The sequence below is a fragment of the Podarcis gaigeae genome (assembly GCF_964106915.1).
Source record: "Podarcis gaigeae genome assembly, chromosome: 9".
Taxonomy (NCBI): domain Eukaryota; kingdom Metazoa; phylum Chordata; class Lepidosauria; order Squamata; family Lacertidae; genus Podarcis; species Podarcis gaigeae.
Window position 1 is genome coordinate 56,555,074 of NC_139685.1, and position 19,630 is coordinate 56,574,703.

The 19,630-nt window shown below is 44.6% G+C and overlaps 1 long non-coding RNA gene across 5 annotated transcripts in view; it reads left to right on the plus strand.

The window, feature by feature from the left end:
- Positions 1 to 8,197, plus strand: part of LOC310852903 — a 28,453-nt gene extending 20,256 nt beyond the window's left edge. For all 5 annotated transcript variants that reach the window (XR_014568413.1, XR_014568414.1, XR_014568415.1 and 2 more), the window contains exon 4: positions 6,750 to 8,197. This is a non-coding gene — a long non-coding RNA (uncharacterized lncRNA). The remainder of the gene's footprint in view (positions 1 to 6,749) is intronic.
- Positions 8,198 to 19,630: the final 11,433 nt, after the last annotated feature.

Here is a 19,630-nt window from a genome sequence, read left to right on the forward strand (position 1 = left end):
CATGGACAGCTGTGAGTCCAAAATGACTCCCAGGCTGCGCACCTGGTCCTTCAGGGGCACAGTTACCCCATTCAGGACCAGGGAATCCTCCACACCTGCCCGCCTCCTGTCCCCCAGAAACAGTACTTCTGTCTTGTCAGGATTCGACCTCAATCTGTTAGCCGCCATCCATCCTCCAACCGCCTCCAGACACTCACACAGGACCTTCACTGCCCTCACTGGTTCTGATTTAAAAGAGAGGTAGAGCTGGGTATCATCCGCATACTGATGAACACCCAGCCCAAACCTCCTGATGATCTCTCCCAGCGGCTGCATGTAAATGTTGAAAAGCATGGGGGAGAGGACAGAACCCTGAGGCACCCCACAAGTGAGAGCCCAGGAGTCTGAACACTCATCCCCCACCACCACTTTCTGAACACGGCCCAGGAGGAAGGAGCGGAACCACTGTAGGAGAGTGCCCCCAGCTCCCAGCCCCTCAAGACGGTCCAGAAGGATGTTATGTCGATGGTATCAAACGCCGCTGAGAGATCCAGTAGAACTAGGAAACAGCTCTCACCTTTGTCCCTAGCCTGCTGGAGATCATCAACCATTGCGACCAAGGCAGTTTCAGTCCCATGATGAGGCCTGAATCCCGACTGGAAGGGATCCAAATGATCTGCTTCTTCCAGGCGTGCCTGGAGTTGTTCGGCAACCGCTCGCTCTATCACCTTGCCCAAGAATGGAAGATTTGAGACTGGGCGATAGTTGGCCATTGTGGCCGCATCTAAAGATGGTTTTTTAAGAAGCGGTTTAATAACCGCCTCTTTCAGTGGGTCTGGGAAGGCTCCCTCATGGAGGGAAGCATTCACCACCCCACGAAGCCCATCGCCCAGTCCTTCCCGGCTAGCTTTTATAAGCCAGGATGGGCAAGGATCCAGGATCCAGGTGGTTGGTTTCACTCGTCCAAGCAGCCTGTCCACATCCTCGGAGGTAACAGATTGGAATTGATCCCACTCAACTTGACTAGACAGAACTCTAGCACTCTCCCGCCCCGGCCCAGCTCCCACGGTGGAGTCTACTTCTTCCCGAATCTGAGCGATTTTATCTGCAAAAAACTTCGCAAAATCATTGCAGGAGAATATGTGGCCCGTACTGGGCCCCGATGTTACAGGTGGTTCCACTAAATTGTGAACCACCTGAAAAAGTCTCCTGCTGCTGTTTTCTGCAGATGCAATAGAGGCGGCGAAGAAATTCTTCTTCGCCGTCGCTATCGCCACTTGGTAGGCTCGACGTTGAGCTCTAACCTGTGTCCGGTCAGATTCGGAATGAGTTATCCGCCACCGGCGCTCTAGCCGTCTCAACGATTGTTTCATTGCCCTCAGATCCGTGGAAAACCACGGGGCTCTCCGGGCTCCATGCAATCGGAGAGGGCGCTTCGGAGCCAAACAGTCAACAGCCCTGGTTAACTCCGCATTCCAGCGGGCCACCAGGGAATCAGCTGAAAGGCCATCAACATGGGATAAAGCATCCCCTACCACTTTCTGGAAACCATTTGGATCCATTAAGTGGCGGGGGCGGACCATCCGAACTGGTCCCACCTCCCTGCAGAGGGGATGGGTCGCAGAGAAGTCCAGTTGCACCAGGAAGTGATCTGACCATGGCACTTCTTTTGTTTCACTTTTACTTAGTGTCAGATCACCAACATCCATAGAGGTAAACACCAGGCCCAAGGCATGTCCGCGGCCATGGGTTGGGCCAGACTTATTCAGGGACAGCCCCATGGAGGCCATGCTTTCCACGAAGTCCCGAGCTGCCCCTTGTAAGGTCGTGTCGGCATGGATGTTAAAATCCCCTAGGACGACCAAGCTAGGTGTCTCCAGGAGAACATCCGCCACGACCTGAAGCAGCTCGGGCAGGGAATCCTTGGTGCAGCGGGGAGGTCGGTACACCAAAAGGAATCCTGTACTGCCCCTATTGCCCAACTTCCAGAACATGCACTCAGAAAAATGGGTCTTCCCAATAGGACGCCTGGTGCAAACTAATGACTTTCTAAAAATCACTGCAACCCCCCCTCCTTGCCCACATGACCTGGGTTGCTGTGCGTAAGAGAAACCTGGTGGACAAGCAGTGGCAAGGACAGGCCCATCTGCTTCATCCAGCCAAGTCTCTGTTACACATGCCAGGTCAAGTCCTCCATCCATGATCAAGTCATGGATGGCAGTGGTCTTATGAATCATTGACCTGGCATTGCACAGCAGCACCTTCAGGTCATGTGGGTATCCCTTGCTGATTCTAGTATCCATCCGGTCAGGACCAGACCCGGAGGCAGGAATAGTCTTCAGACAACGACTAAACCTGCCTCCTCTGTAATGACATGGTCTGGTCTTAGCGTAACTCCTCCTCCTACCCGTGATCACTGAGATCGGTTGTCCCAGTGCATTCCCCCCTGTGGAACATGCATCAGCCATTAAAACAATACAAACAAAAAAAATGTAAAAATTACAAAAACATCAAAATAAAAAAATAATTCCCCAAACCCAACCAAACACCCATCCCACCCCCACCCCCCACATACAAAAAATCCAAAAGAAATTTTTAAAAAACATTTTAAAAACACTCTGTGCCCCTCCTGCAGTAACACTGTCCTAGTGAGGCCTGTCAGGCCCCACCCTGGGCCAGGTGGTAAGTGGCAAGAGCAGGGCCCTCAGGCACTCACTCAGGGGAGTCCTCCTGGGCAGCAGGCAGCAAGCAGCACGCAGTCCTTATGAGGCTTCAGGCCCCGCCCCAGGCCAGATGGTAAGTGGCAAGAGCAGGGCCCTCAAGCACTCACTCAGGGGAGTCCTCCTTGGCAGCAGGCAGCAAGCAGCACGCAGTCCTTATGAGGCTTCAGGCCCCGCCCCAGGCCAGATGGTAAGTGGCAAGAGCAGGGCCCTCAGGCACTCACTCAGGGGAGTCCTCCTGGGCAGCAGGCAGCAAGCAGCACGCAGTCCTTATGAGGCTTCAGGCCCCACCCCAGGCCAGATGGTAAGTGGCAAGAGCAGGGCCCTCAAGCACTCACTCAGGGGAGTCCTCCTGGGCAGCAGGCAGCAAGCAGCACGCAGTCCTTATGAGGCTTCAGGCCCCACCCCAGGCCAGATGGTAAGTGGCAAGAGCAGGGCCCTCAAGCACTCACTCAGGGGAGTCCTCCTGGGCAGCAGGCAGTAAGCAGCACACAGTCCTTATGAGGCTTCAGGCCCCACCCCAGGCCAGATGGTAAGTGGCAAGAGCAGGGCCCTCAAGCACTCACTCAGGGGAGTCCTCCTGGGCAGCAGGCAGCAAGCAGCACGCAGTCCTTATGAGGCTTCAGGCCCCGCCCCAGGCCAGATGGTAAGTGGCAAGAGCAGGGCCCTCAAGCACTCACTCAGGGGAGTCCTCCTGGGCAGCAGGCAGCAAGCAGCACACAGTCCTTATGAGGCTTCAGGCCCCGCTCCAGGCCAGATGGTAAGTGGCAAGAGCAGGGCCCTCAAGCACTCACTCAGGGGAGTCCTCCTGGGCAGCAGGCAGCAAGCAGCACGCAGTCCTTATGAGGCTTCAGGCCCCGCCCCAGGCCAGATGGTAAGTGGCAAGAGCAGGGCCCTCAGGCACTCACTCAGGGGAAATATCTTACCTTCCACATATGTTCCAAGTTGATTTATAACATATAATAAAAACAATTTAAAAGCCAGTTACAAAACAGTACAAAAACAATGAGAGGAGTTAAAAATCAATCCAAAATGGACACCTATGCTAGAGAGGTACTCAGCCAGCTAGGAAGGCTTATCAGAACAACAGTGTCTTCCATTGTTTCTGAAAAGTGCAGATAGTGGGTGCCTATTGCATCTTGAAAGCAATGTTGTTCTGATATCTCTGGAAATTTAAGGAGAAACTCTCAGGATAGTTGCAAGAGTTTTGGAACAGTCCAGGAAAAGTGTGGGCTTGACTCAGATGAAAATCAGTCAGGAACACATAAAACTAGGTGTGGTAGAATTTTCACTGGGATTATTAATATTGAAACTGAAGTCCATTTCTCATGTTGCCAGACATATTTGCTGCTGCATGTATAGCCAAGAGAGGGCTGCAACCAACTACAGCTTTCCAGTTAGTGTGTCTTTATGATACATATGTTTGCAAACAGATTTTCGTCACATCCGTACTTTGTGCCTTGAAACAATATTTGAAAAGCCATTAGCTGTACACCTAAAAATGGCATGTGCCTACATTCTACAGGAAACACAGTGCTGCAAGAATCTTGTGTACTTTAGATTTGTTAGCTGAGCCAATGCAAAAGAATGAGCTGGCAAATTGTGATTTGGTGATGACATTCAAGTGACTCATGTGACCTGCACTGTAATGAACATGCCCTGACTGCACATTGGCAGTCTCTTGACAGACAGCAACTCTGCTGGATCACAGTAGCAGGCCAGTACCATTGCTGGTGCCATCAGTTTTGGGTGTCAGAGTGTCTTTAAAGAGTGGTGTCTGTGCTGGGGAGCCTTTGCCTCCTCTTCTAATTCGATAGGATGGATGCATCTCATCATCCTTCTTCCATATTTATTTTGCATGACAACAATGGCAGCAGAAGACATCAATACTGGTCTTGGTTTACTAAAAGCAACGTAGAATGTACTTCAATTGGAACCTATTCCAAGGACAGAAAGTGCTACAGAGTCTATTTAATGTAACCACATGTCAAAGCAGCTACAAAAAGAAACCGGTAGTTCCACATAAGCCTGGGATGCTGAGCTAAACCTTGAAAGCCTGCCAAAATGAAATCCCTGTGCTTTCCAATCCATTAGTACTTTTTATGGCAGTGTTTGTCCAGACACTATGTTTTGTTCCCAGAATTATCAGTGGGCCTGCTTTGTGAGCATCAGCTAAAAGTGTTCACTTTTCTTTCCACACATAATCCAACATTTGTAAGCCTTGGTTTCCTGATGTTTTCCAAGTGATGGTTGTTTGCTTGTGTTCTGCTTAATATTTCTAAAAGAACTCCAGAATTTAAAATCAAATAATTATGCACACATAAGCAATGCGCAGATCTGAATGTATAGATGCACACTTCACCAGTGGCAAGAAATTCCAGGGGCAATACTACCTAGGTTAGCTTTCTATTGCCTAGGTTAGCTTTCATTGGAAAAGAGCACAGGGGACTTATAATTTTTACATTTTTATATCTTGCCCTTTGTCACAAGGTTACAGCATACAAAAAAACAAAACATACATACCTAAAAGCAAATTACGAGGAGCATAGGATGCTGCCTTATACTAAGTCAGACCATTGGCCCATCTAGCTCAGTACCATCTACACTGACTGGCAGCAACTCTCCAGGATTTCAGACAGGGTTCTCTCCCAGTTCTAGCTGGAGATGCTGGGAATTGAACCCGAGACCTTTTGCATGCAAAGCGTATGCTCTACCACTAAGCTATAACCCTTCAAATGCCAAATAACATTAATAAGGTGTCAGTTTTCCAAGCCAATATTACAACTTTTAAAAGCCTGATAAAAAAAGGCTGGGGCCTGAATCTGTACAATATTTCATATTAGTATATTTATTTGTGAATATACAAACAGAGCATAAGTGGAAGCAAGCCCAATAAGCAGCAGACCTGCAGCTCTTCAGCAAGAGATGACTTCCAAAATGTGCTTAGTCTTCAGTTGATGTCTCTCTTTGCTTCTGTCTTTCCTTGTCTCTGTTCCAAGCTGGTTTGTTTCCTAACTGCATCCACCCACCCTTATGTCAGCTGCTCCCCTGGCAGCAGGTAGGCATCACTTTTTCAAAGTTGTGATAGCTAATTCTTGATCTTCAGAATATTTCCCAACCATTAGGTCCCACTGGAAAAATATCAACCAATCTCCCTAACAAATAAATGGCTCGGCTATAACAAAACTGTACTAACTCAGGTGATACCAGATCCCATTTTGAAATGAATGTACAAGTCTCTGTTTATCCTGTTGCAACCTCACTGAATGTTGAAACCCACACCCACCCAGAACTTTTCAACATCCTCTCCCCCTTCCACCACAACATATACATTCAGGGAAGGGAGCTGGTCACTGCAGGAGGGAAGTCAGTCTGGCTTCCTCACCAGCCGGACTCAGTGCTGTCTCTTAGTCCCCTTCCTCTCTAGCCTCCCCTTCTGCCTCCAGTTCTGGACTGCTATCTACCACAGATTCTTCCGTCTCACTAAACCCTGTTACCTGGTTAGCTTCTAACACCTCATCCCCTCAGTCTGCTCTCTCTTCTCCCTCTGACCATGCATCATTGTCTCACCACCTTCACTCGCTCTGAGCCTTCCTTACTTGGGGTTTCCCCAGGTAGTGCCTCCCACTACTCCTCTGCATCCAGCCAGCACATGACATCAAGTAAAGAGGCCTTAGTATAGTTCAAAGACACATTCCGGCCAGGCAAAAGAACCTGAGAAAAGTGTGGACCAAAGTGGTGCATGTATGGCCTGGAGAGAGATTAAAGGACCAGAAATAAAGGATGGGGTGGGGGCTGCATTCAGGTCGCTAGTCTGGGATTCCCCAGGCCTGTGTCAGGCCTTATGATGACAATGATGATACAGACATAATAGGCAGAAAGAATTTTGAAAAATTGGAGGGAAGGGGGAATAATCAAGATGTATACAATGGGATACCTTTTACCTGTTGCTGTTTTTTAAATGATTTACAATATTTCAATGTAATATTTTGAAGAGCAGAGCAGATTCTGTCAGAACAATAAAAGGCCTACCAACTCTCTCGTCTACAGCTGTCCACACTCTTGGCAGTACCACTTTGGCTATTAATTTGAATCGCGCTGAAAAGAAAGGTGGAAATTGTGGACAGATTTACACCAGGGGAAGTAAATAACAGTGGTGGTGAAAATGGGGTGAAATCAGCAGGTGCAGAGGAACAAGAAATTCCAGTAAAACATTTTCTTCACATCACTGTGCTTAGAGTACCAAATGCATGATGCAGAGGTTCTCTGGAAACATGCAATCTGCATGCCGCTGAATTGCAGTCTGTGTTCTGAATATTAATTTGATTCAAGGTAGTGCCTGAAAGGACTTCGGAAGGAAATTGCAAATTATGAGAATTAGATATTACATGGAAATGCTTTAGCATCTATAACTGGGACAGATTCCAAGTAACTGCCCTTGCAATATAGGACTGCTGCTGAGTCATCCCACACTGCTCTATAACAGTGCCTTATTTTTGATTATTCATGCTGGCATGGCCTTAAGAGTTTCAATATCATCAAGAAATAATCTAAGATATAAAAAGGACTCTGAAGATTTTCTTTGAGAAGAAATAAGGAGGCTGTAGGGTGGGTGGAACTGATTCAATTTATTAAGCCTTATTTCCTGTTTCATTTACCAACCTATCTAACAGCATGCTCATCAAGATTTGCTGCTGCAAATCAGATTTTAGTATGCAAACACTTAAGAGTGAGCTGTGCCAATAGCTATGCCAGCACAACACCACAAAATGTAATATTTGCCCATGCCAAAAGCAAAGGAGATGGTAGAAGCGTGGTAGACAGAGAGCCCTTATAGACTTGTTTCTCACTCCCAGGTGTATTCTGCAACATTTCATTGATGCCATATCAGTGCATTAGTGATGGATTTATACAGGACCGCCAACACATCATTTCACTTCTGCAATGCTGCCCCAATGTTATTACATTTTTGCTCTCTGCAGGGATGCTGTTCCACTATACAGAACCAAAAGCGGGACAAAACCTTAGCACAATTGTGGTATAAAAAGTTACAGGATTTCTGCAGGAAGTATCAGGATGTACATTGATTGGAAACAAAGCAGTATGTCAAGTATTCAATGCAGGATTCTAGAGTATATAACTGCCCTGATATCATCCTGAGCACAAATCAGAATGAATGCACAATTAAAAATATATGCTTGGGGGACTGTTGCCATGTCGGCCATGAGAGATTGCCCCAAGAGACTGCAACCCTTCAAAAGAAAAGAAAAAAGTCTTCTGGTGCAGTGTAATCTATGTGATTTAAGGAATAAATTAGGAGTGTGTAAGGAGAAGAGTGTGGTTCTGTCCTAAAACAGAAAACTGTTGCATGTTTTTACAAAAATCAGATGTGCCTGGTGGTTTGCTGGGTTTGTTGCAAGCATGAAGGTGGTAAGATCAAACATTTACCCTGTTCATAATTAAAAGGATTTTGAGAATACATCTTTCTATTTTCTTTTTCCCACCTAGCAAATCTTGGATACAAAATTACAGAGCAGTTTCTGGGCAGCAAACTTGTGGGTGGCATATACATAATGCCAGCCAAGGTTAACATAGAAAGTCTCTGATCAAACTGTATCTCCTGGAGGGTGTGTGACATTTTTATAATATTTATGGAGAGTGGCGTATGCTCTGTAATTACTGCTAATTATGTACCGTTTAATTAGCATATTCAGTTTGAATCTTTCCTTACAGATTGGTACTCCACAGTCTGCTATTTATATGGCAAATTTAGATTCCTCTTTGGTGATGAAAATGGCCACAGATTTTCTGAAAACTGGATTCCGGCTCCTCCTCATGAATTTGTATGGATGTTTTAAAGTAAGGAAAGTGGCAGGAAAATGCACTGGATATTTGATGTGACCTTGCCTAACCTCCCCACAAACAAATCAAAACGAAGGAAGTGATGCTACTGTATATTTTGGTCAGGTTTTTTCCTTTGTGTATTCTTTTGTGCATTTGGACACCTCTTAAGATATCTAACAACATTTTGCAAGGCAGTTACTGAAATCACAGCAAGTTTTTATCTCTGCTTAGATATAGGTGGATGCCATTTTGAATCAAGATGTCAGGCTGACATTTCAAAACTGCACTGAGTTTAAGCAAATTTGGCAGGATAGTTTCTGAGGTCATGGAGCAGGGTATTTTTATTTATTTTTTTCTTAGAATTCCCAAGCAACGCCAGATATAAGACTGCTAGTTCTCATTAAACAGGTCACCTGGAAGTGATTTCTATCCAAAACTGCAGCCTTAACTTCCCTTCTCCCCCTTGGTCACACAGAGGATGAAAGGAGAAGTCATTCTCCCATCTTTCTTGCCCATTCACAAAGGCAAGAAAGCTAACATAGGACAAGCCTGTGCAAGATCTTACCAAATCATTTCCCATAATATTTCTAATCCTGGATCTTTTACAGAGTTACTGGGTTAAAAGACACTCTGTGAGTTATCCAAGATCCACCCCATAGCTAGAACAGTTTCATCTCCCTTCCCCCAGCCAGCGTCTTTGCAATATACCCACACTACACACCCAACTTGCCATAAAATAAGGGGTACTTTTCAAGTAACGAATCAGTTGTAAACAGTTGCTGTTTCTTTTTTAATACCTCCTGTGGTGTTTGTGCATTCTTGGTCATGGAAATCTCCTCCTATGAGCCACATTGCAAGCAACTGCTGTTGTACTTTGCCATGGAAACACTCATGACAGGAGGTAATAACACCTGTGGTATACCCACTGTCCTATAGCTATGAGCCAAAAGTTTATTTTAGTTACCTTCAAGTACAACTGCTTCTCTCATTTCAGTAAATATAAGGACAAGCCCTTAATGGGCAGTCACAGTCTTCAGACTGATTATGCTCCCATGGACATGCTCCCATTTTCATATGGTACTTATTTGAAACAATCTCCTGTTCCTCCTGAGTAAATTTCCATTAAGTAAAAACTTCATTTATTTATAATCAGGTAGCAATCTGAAGAGAGCTTTCTAGGCCACCGATCATTCATAGTGCTAACATGGGCAGTTGGTTAGTTTATTTGCACCTTAAAGAACAAGCTTAGCTGCAGTATGTGGCACCTGTGACGATTTTGGGGGTCCTGGCACCCCAGAAAAACCTGCTGCTGTGCTGAAGCCTTCCTAGATTGCACTGATTGCTGTAGGTTAAATAAATAAGGGCCAAAGACAGAGATGTGGTCAGAAGATGGGGTGGTGGCTAGGTTATGGTGACCCTGTGCCCTACTTAACAGAGGGCATTTGACACTTTTCAACTTCAATGGAATTTGAATGGGGACTGATTTGTAAACCCGGGGACTGTCCCTGGGAAACGGGGACGTCTGGTAACCTTAGTTAACTCTGACTTGCTTCATGTGATTTACTGCTGGCTCGCTCCTGCTAATCAGGCGCAGCTTTCTGGTGCTGATCCCAGCACTGTTGCTGTTCACCGCTGCTACTGGCCAGATACTGTCCAATAAGCCCCTCAGGTGAGGAGTGGGGAACCTTTCTCAGCCTGACGGCCCCATTCTTCTCTGGGCTGCAATCTTTCTGAGAGCCCCATGCCAGTGGTGTGTGGAGCCAGATTCAAAAGTGGGTAGACCTACAAATGTACTCCTTCTACGGTAGGCTAGTTCTTACACAGTGTGGGGAGAGGAGGTGTGGCCTGCAGAGGATTCTAAGGGCCAGACAGAGAGGAATTGGGGGCCACATTTGTCTCCTGGGTCTGAAGTCCCACACCCTTGTCTCAGGATCTCCCAGTGTAGGAGGGGGTTAACCCGAGGACTCCCTCAAATCAGAGATAGCCCTGAACACAGCCCTGAACTTTTATATTGGTGGTATTCCATATACAAATTAAAATCACCATGATGATTACTGTTGTATGTGATGCACAGCTCCTTCTTGTGAGACTCATTCTGCTTGAAATGTAGCCATCTGTAACAAAATCCAAATATTTATCTGCTTACTCACATATCAAAGCTGTTGGCAAGAAAAAGACCAATAAACTTTGTTCATATTTTTCCCCACCAATCTTTTAAAATAATTTAATGTGTTTCAGCCTCAGGAATAATCACTTAACTATCCATCTCTTTTAATGAGATTCTTCTTTCCAGTATATAGTATGTCTGTTCTGATATACAGTTATTGCTATTCTGTTGTAAATTTTGACTGGCTAACTCTTCTGACCCTTCTAGGATTGTCATTTCTCTCAGCAAAGGATGTAGGTTGGTGGTGTGTGTGTGTATAATTTATTATTATTATTATTATTATTATTATTATTATTATTATTATCATCATTCTCCCTCCATTTTCCCTGATGGGACTCAAGACAGCTTACAGACAAAAACAAGTATCACTCAAACAGAAAAAGTAAAAAAAACACAATTAAACATTGATAGAATTACAACTGTATACAAATATAAAGTCTATTAAAACCATTCCAATAATTGCAATTAAAACAGCACAACACTAGCCCTTTCATTGAAAACAGTCAGTTCCCAAAGGCCTGTTGGAAGAAGAAAGTCTTCAACTACCGGCAGAAGGACGACAAGGAGGGAGCCAGTCTAGCTTCTCTAGGGATGGAGTTCAAAAGCCTAGGAGCAGCCACCAAGGCGGCTCTGCCTTCATCCACACCAAACATGCCTGTCAGGGAGGCGGGACTGAGAGCAGGGCCTCTCCCAAAGATCTCAAACCCTGGGTTGGTTCATTTGAGGGAATATAGTACAGTGGTACCTCGGGTTAAGAACTTAATTTGTTCTGGAGGTCCATTCTTTACCTGAAACGCGGGTGGCGCTGTGGGTAAAACCTCCGCGCCTAGGACTTGCCGATCGCAGGGTCGGCGGTTCGAATCCCCGCGGCGGGGTGAGTTTCCGTCGTTCGGTCCCAGTTCCTGCCCACCTAGCAGTTCGAAAGCACCCTTAAGTGCAAGTAGATAAATAGGTACCGCTTTATAGCGGGAAGGTAAACGGCATTTCCGTGTGCTGCTCTGGTGCCGGTTCGCTGGAGCAGCTTCGTCACGCTGGCCACGTGACCCGGAAGTGTCTGCGGACAGCACTGGCTCCCGGCCTCTAGAGTGAGATGAGTGCACAACCCTAGTGTCTGTCAAGACTGGCCCGTACGGGCAGGGGTACCTTTACCTTTACCTTTACCTTTAGTACAGTGGTACCTCAGGTTAAGAACTTAATTTGTTCTGGAGGTCCACTCTTAACCTGAAACTGTTCTTAACCTGAGACACCACTTTAGCTAATGGGGCCTCCTGCCGTTTTTGCGATTTCTGTTCTCATCCTGAAGCAAAGTTCTTAACCCGAGGTACTATTTCTGGGTTAGCGGAGTCTGTAACCTGAAGCATCTGTAACCTGAAGCACCTGTAACCTGAGGTACCACTGTACTTAAGATAGCTTGGATGCATGCTGTGTAGGGCTTTATAGAAAATAACCAGCGCTTTAGATTGTGCCTGATAACAGATCAGTAGTTTGTGGAACTGTTGTACATGCAAATTACTTAAATAGGACTTGGAAAAATGAATGGGTCTATAATATTTAGATATGAAATGCCAACTCTGGCTTATAGGGATGCTGCAGAAATCAAAGATGGAGAAAGGAAGAAAAAGTAAAGAAGGTGGAATGCTATGTAAATCTCTTATTCCATCAGCAGAATTATTTCTCCTTGTGTAACTGTTATGTACTGAGTTGAATAGAATCCAGAATGCAGCAGTCTGATTGGTCCTAGAACAATAGGATCCAGAATGCAGCAGTCTGATTGGTCCACAGGAGCCACCCAATCCAGCTCCAGGTGGAAGTGAATCCGCAACCTGATTGGCCTATAGGAGAATCCTGGAATTAGCAATCGTGTGGGGCCCATTGTGTAAATAATGTATATAAAGCAGACATTCTGGGGGAAATTCCATTCCTCCTCTCCACTATGAGCTGAATAAAGAGCATGAAATCCACTCTCGACTCCAAGTATATTTCAGTAACAGAATATTCCCTCCCTCTTCTTTTGCTCTTGTGCACCCTCTAAGTCTGTTCCAGGGGGTTGGGGAAGCTCCTAGATCGCTTTTGGAGAAGGGGTAGGGAAAACACAGGGGGAAGAGAACGGGGACAGTCTTCTTGCACAGGCTGAAATCCTCACATTGATGGGACATAATAAATTCACCTTCCTCCAGCCCTCACAGATGCCTCATGGGTGGCACAAAACCCCATAAATCGCTGGCCTCCTCTCCTGGCTCAGCATCCCCCAGTCTTTGCCATACACTCTTCAGAGCCCTGCCAGTCCCTGACAAAGATAGTGCCTGCTTCTGCATCAGATGCACTGTGCCCTTTGTCACTTCCCTATCATATGGCGATGACAGGGCCGTTGCCCTGAAAAAGGTGAAGCAAGGAGGAGTCAGGAAAGGGATTGTGAAGTACCTGTACTGTATCTGTATTATTTTCTTAATGTTGCTTGCTGCTTGGAGATTCCAGCGAAAAAGCAGGATACAAATCAAAGCAATCAATGCAGTTTTGTGCATTGTAATCAAAAGCATTATCTTTATACATTTCGACCCTCAAAAGTACACAAAGAGAAAGGAATTTTAAGATATTATTATTATTGGTTTTTAATTTATTTTACCTGTTTGTATTTTAACTTGTTTTTAAGTTGCTGTGGTGCTTTTCTTTTTTGTACAAAGCAACAAAGGCAATGAATAATATTTATTTTTATTTAAATATTTAAAACTGCAGATCCATAGAAATTATAGCAAGGTGGTATATGGTACACCTAAACACACAACCCTATAGTAACAATAAAAACATCAACAACATCTATCAAAAACTGATTGGTGAATTTCCTGTTCTTGTCTGTCTGAACAATACTGTTTTTAAAAGATGACTGGAAGAAATCATGGAGGACTCCTGCCAAGCGTCTGTTGGCAAGGAGTTCCACAGCGCAGAGCCTGTCACACTAAAGGCTTGGTTCCTGGTAAAGGCTGACCAAATCTCAGGGATTTAAGAAACTACCCAAAGTGCCCATCAGCAGAAAGGAAACAGACGCAGTAGAAAGAAGGTCACCTTACACCATACATTTAAAGTGTTGGCTTCTCCAAAAGGATCATGGGAACTGTAGTTTGTCACAGAGCGGCAGTTCCCAGCACTCTTAAACTACAGTTCTCAGGATTCTTTGGGAGAAGCAAAGATGATAAAGGATCTGGAAACCAAGCCCTCTTTTTAATGGTTGGGGGAGTTGGGTATGTTGAGCCTGGAGGAGACTGAGGAGGTATGATAGGAATCTTCAAATATTTAAAAGGCTATCCATTGCAGTGCTGTTTTTCTAGAAAAAGAGGTGCCAGAGCTCACCATGAACCCACCCCTCATTCTCTTAGAATGACAATGCCACCCGCCTGAGGGGTGCCGGAACTGACTTCCTGTGAGTTGCTGACCACATGGAAGATGGAGTGAGCTTATTTTCTCCTGCTCAGGAAGCTAGGACCCAAACCAATGGCTTCAAGTTAGAAGAAAGAAGATTCCAACAACAACAATTTATCATTTATATGTTGCTCATCTGACTGGGTTGCCCCAGCCACCCTGGGCAGCTTCCAACAAATTAAAACATCAAACACAGCATAACATCAAACATAAAAAACTTCCCTATACAAGACTGCCTTCAGATGTCTTCTGAAAGTCAGACCGTTGTTTATTTCCTTGACATCTGACAGGAGGGTGTTTCACAGGGCGGGCATGACTACCAAGAAGGCCTTCTGCTTGGTTCCCTGTAACTTTCCCAGAAGGCCCTTGGAATTGGACCTCAGTGTCTGGGCTGAATGATGGGGGTGGAGATACTCCTCCAGGTATACAACTAAACACCAAGAAGAACTTACTGACAATCAGAGCTGTTCAACAGTGTAATGGACTCCCTCAGAAGGTGGTGGAGTCTCCTCCTTTGGAGGTTTTTAAACAGAGGTGGGATGGCAATCTGAGCTGAGATTCCCGCATTTCAGGTGGTTGGACGAGATAACGCTTGGAGTCAACTCTATAATTCTATGAAAGGCTATCCAAGTGGTAAAAGTATGCCTAAAATGTACGCCTTAAATCCTAAATGCTTTGCTTCAACAGCCCATGTTGGTTTCTACCACAGGGAGTGGCAATAGTGAGTCACCTTTGTGGTAAGCTACAGATTTGAGTGTGGTGGTAAGGAGAACAATACTGCTGAAGATGTAATCTTTACCTAAGAAGTATCTTATATAATAATGTCTTATATGACACCAGCTCCGATGCTTTGTTTGTTTACCTTCCACTTCTGAACCACTTCCCAGTATGAGTGGGAGAGGTGCCACCAGGAAGCTGAGAAAGAGAAGCAAGAGACTATATGTGTGTCCCTTTAGACTTTGTGCTGGGAGAGCCCCACCGAATATTGTTTCCCTCAGACCTGCATGGAGGGACTTGCTCTGCTTTCAAAGCATCAGAAAAATTCTGGCATCAACACTGATTCCTTCATTTCTCACCTATTTGCATGTCTAGCAAACAACAAATCTAACACCAAGAAGAAGGACCAAAGACTGCTCATGTTTAAGAGCCATGAAAGCAAAGGGTCAAGAATTAATGGGGGAATGGGACAAAAACTAGCACATCAGCTACTACCTGGGTACAGGCGAACAACTACAGGGTTTGCGTGAACAGCATGGTTATTATGGATTCTGTCCTGCCACAATCTCCAAGTTGCTTGGAATGGAATTACTGTGATTCTGGTCCAGTGTTTGAACATCAAGAGAGCAGTCAGGTTCTGGCCTACCCATGAGGCGACGAGTTTCAACTGCCTCAAGTGGTAGGATCCATAGGGGCAATGGATCCTGATGTTGCTCTTTATTCTGCCTTGTCCCTGATGTTGATCTTTGCTCCTGCCTTCTTCCCTGGTGGGGAGAGGGATGCCATTTTGTGGTTTACCTCAGGTACCAGAATGCATTGGGCCAGGCTTGCTCCAGTGGACCTATGCTCAAGCAGATAGAAAAGCGAAGAGTAGACTCAGGATTGAGGAGCATCCTGGAGATAATTGCTGGTGTATTCTGCCACAGAGTCTCTTGATGCAATAATAGGGCATTACTGGTGTATTTATTCTGCTTAATTGTTCTGTGATGCTTCCCAAATGCTACCATATCACTGCTGTCTGGAAGGGCTGCAGCAAAAGCGGGAGAAACCCACTCCCCCAGAACATTTGCAGTATGAAAAGTTATTGGATTTCAGCAGGAAATAAAAGGATACCCACTGACTGGAAATGAAGCCATATGAACACCCTAAAGCCTTTGTAGGTGCAAAAAGTATTGAGAGGGGAAGCAAGTATGACTCCCCTAATACCAACATGAGCACAATAAAAAGGATGTCTGGAGATGCTCAAAGTTAAACTGGATGCTGTAAATCTCATGTGGTAAGGTAAAGGTAAAGGATTCCTGGATGGTTAAGTCTAGTCAAAGGCGACTATGGGGTTGTGGCGCTCATCTCGCTTTCAGGCCGAGGGAGCTGGCGTTTGTCCACAGACAGCTTTCTGGGTCATGTGGCCAGCATGACTAAACTGCTTCTGGCGCAACGGGACACCGTGAAAAGTGCCAGAGCACACGGAAATGCCATTTGCCTTCCCACCACAGTGGTACCTATTTATCTACTTGCACTGGTGTGCTTTCAAACTGCTAGGTTGGCAGGAGCTGGGACAGAGCAACGGGAGCTCACTCTGTCGCAGGGATTCAAACCGCCAACCTTTTGATCATCAAGCCCAAGAGGCTCAGTCGTTAGCTTTAAATCTCATGTATGGCAAAATGGATAATTATATTTGTTGCCGTGTGCTAGTAATTTCTTAGGGGGTAAAAACAAACCTTTGAAGACTGTACCAAAATTAAAGACACAAGTTTTGGTTTTCTTTGAAATACAAGATTTTCCATTTAAGGAAAAGACCATAGGGTTGAAATCTGGACGACTTCACTTGAATCCCCACCCCAATGAATGGTGCAACTTTTCCAAAGGCTTCCTTGTATGTGGGTAAAACAAATTCTCAAACTGAAGGGATTTGTTGCCATGTTTAAAAGGTCTGTTTTCCTTGGTTATAAGTGGAAAGAAGCAAGCAAATGTTATGTAATAGGCACAGTAGTAATGAAAGGGATCTTCAAGATGCGGTGACTGTTCCTCTGGCAGGAATGAATAAAGGTAACGGTTGAGAGCATTCTTTCTCAATGTGTAAACACAACTGCTGGTTTCTTCATTTGGTGACCCTATTCAGGTTTGTGTCCACTGTCTGGGCTGCCTTGAGTGTACAAGAAAACCAATAAAACCCCCAGTAATTAAAGCTTCTTCCATCCTAGTGCAGAACAGAAACTGACTCATTAGGGAGCAATTAAGCCCCTCTCCCTAGAATATTGCTAATCTTCTAGCCTCCCTGGAAAGGAAGCAAGGTAGGGGACAGTACTTTCAAGGAATGAGCTTTTAATTAACATTGTAAGGTACCGGTACCTTTGGTGAATGGTACTTACTTCAGAGAAAACATTATAGAAGGAGGGAGGGGGAAAGGAACACTATTGGCAGGGAGGAGAAATTCAATTCAGCTGGCATTTAAATGTGAACGCCAAGATTGGCGCCATTTGAAACAGCACGAGAACTAAAACACATCCATCCTCCAACATTTGCACTTCTCTGAATTTTGCAGGGCAGGGTTTGTTCTTGGCTACAGCTTGCATTTAGTGAGGAGGGGCCTTGACCATGAGCGTTCCAGTTGGACAACATGCTAAGCCAAACCTTGGTTTAGTTTAGTTTAGCACAGCAGCAGGAAGAACACGGGGAAGAGTCTGCACGTGTTGCGTGATCCAGCTCATCGGCTGACCTTTCATAAGGCATCTTCCTATATTCCTATTCAGCTAGACCTGGGTACTGAAAGAAGACCTCAGTCTCTGTCCTTTGTGGGCTGGGCAAATATTTAAGCAACGTTCTAATTTTAACAAGGGTTGTTTAATACTCTTGAAGAACAGATTCATAAGGTCGCCTTGTGGCAGGACTTCTATTTCTTGTTTCCTGTACCACTGCTAAAAGCGAGCAATTGAAAACTGGCTTCCCAAATATATTTCAAAGAACCCATCTGAAGTCTTTTCAGGGTGTGATCCAGCAGATGCAAGCACAGAAAAGAGAACTCTGTATTTTATACACTGGGCATATCAAATAGCTCTGCACACGCACACCCTCACCTGATGACTCTGAAAAAGAAAACTATGTAGGGCCGTTGTGAAGAGAAAAGATATATAAATAGTTCACACCATCTGAGCTATAAAAAAATCTTACAAAAAGATAATAATTGCAATGACGGGAACTGCAAAGGAAATAGAAGGAGGGCTTGCTCAGAAAATTAATATTAAGATGCTATATAGTAATCTAAAACAAAAAATGATACAACAGAGAACAAACAGAACTACTACATGCTTATTAGAGGAAACAATGTGCAATTGCACAAAGTATATCAAGAGAAAACAGTTCACAGACTGAGGATGTTTAAACGGCAATCATCAGGTGAGCTCTCTTTATATTAACAACAAGTTGAGGCAGAAAGAGGAATAGAGGGCAAATGTTTGGGCACCTGCGTTCTAGCAATTCTGCCAGAAAAAGAAAACATTTGGTCTTCTGATTCAAAGCTTTCTTTGTTCTTTAGCTTTTTACTAGCTTCTTTGATACCCCTTTGCCTTCCCTTCTTAAAAATTACTGGCAGGCTTCATTCCCCCCCCCCCTCGCTCTGCCCTAGCATTTTGAAGTATGATTCCACATTATAATTTTCTGGAGTACAAAAGCTCCCTATTAACATACTTTTCTGCAGCACATTGAAGGACTGCAGTCTAATTTCAAAGAGATATTTGATTAAAATCTGATCAGTAAAGTCAACAACCTTCGAACATACTGCATAAAGGTATACAAATAGTAATTTGCACTTTGAAAAATATATATCTTAGGAACATAGGTAACTGCCTTAAACTGAGATCACTTCCAGGTTGACACTATTTTCAGGTAGGATTCAATTAGCACATGTGGCATAATGGTTAAGAGTGCTGCACTAGGGCCGTGAAGCTCTCTTTTTCTAATTTCCCCAATCTTACATTCACTTATCCACATCAGTTTGCACTTTGTCTCTTTTTAAAAGCATGTCTTCACCAGCATTTTAGTGCAAATTTCTCCAAATATATACATTTTGTATGCCATTTTTCCTAATATGCAGGACACATTTTTGTAAAGCATTTTCCCCTGATATAATGCATTTTCATATATTATTTTTGCTAACATATATATTTATAAGCACCCTTTACCCTAGTATATGCATTTATTTGACTGAAGAACCGCATCACAAAGTTCAGAGAAGTGTGGATTTCAAAGGATGGCTGAGTTTGGGCCCATATGTTGTTTTAGAAATGTGAATTAGGTAGGTTCACCTTTGAATGCAAACTGAATTAAATTTCGCTCCCCTCTTTAGCTGTGCAGTCTGAATAAAAGCTGACTTTAGAACGCAGAGGCTGTTAGCTGTCCCAGATCCCTGGAGCCAAACTGTTTGCCTGGTTTCTATAAGAAACTTTAAGAAATTATGGTGATCGATTCTCCACTGGTCTTCAGAGGCTGAACGTGATGACATTCAGATCCTTTCCAGCTTCACGTTGGACATGCCTGCATTTACTCCTCTGTTATCTCTATTCTTAGAGATACGGATGCATTTCCAAATCTCTTTAAAAGGGATATGAAATAAACTGTTTATCCTTCGAAGATAAATAGGTGTTCCAGAAGTGTTCTGCTTTATGTTATAAAGAAGCACGGAAGTCAGCAACAAGATGTTCCAAAAAGTGAAGATGGAAAGAAAGGTGAATTAAGGGGCAATGGGATGCAAATGGTAGAAGATTGGACAGGGGGTGGGGATCCAGTTTGGAAG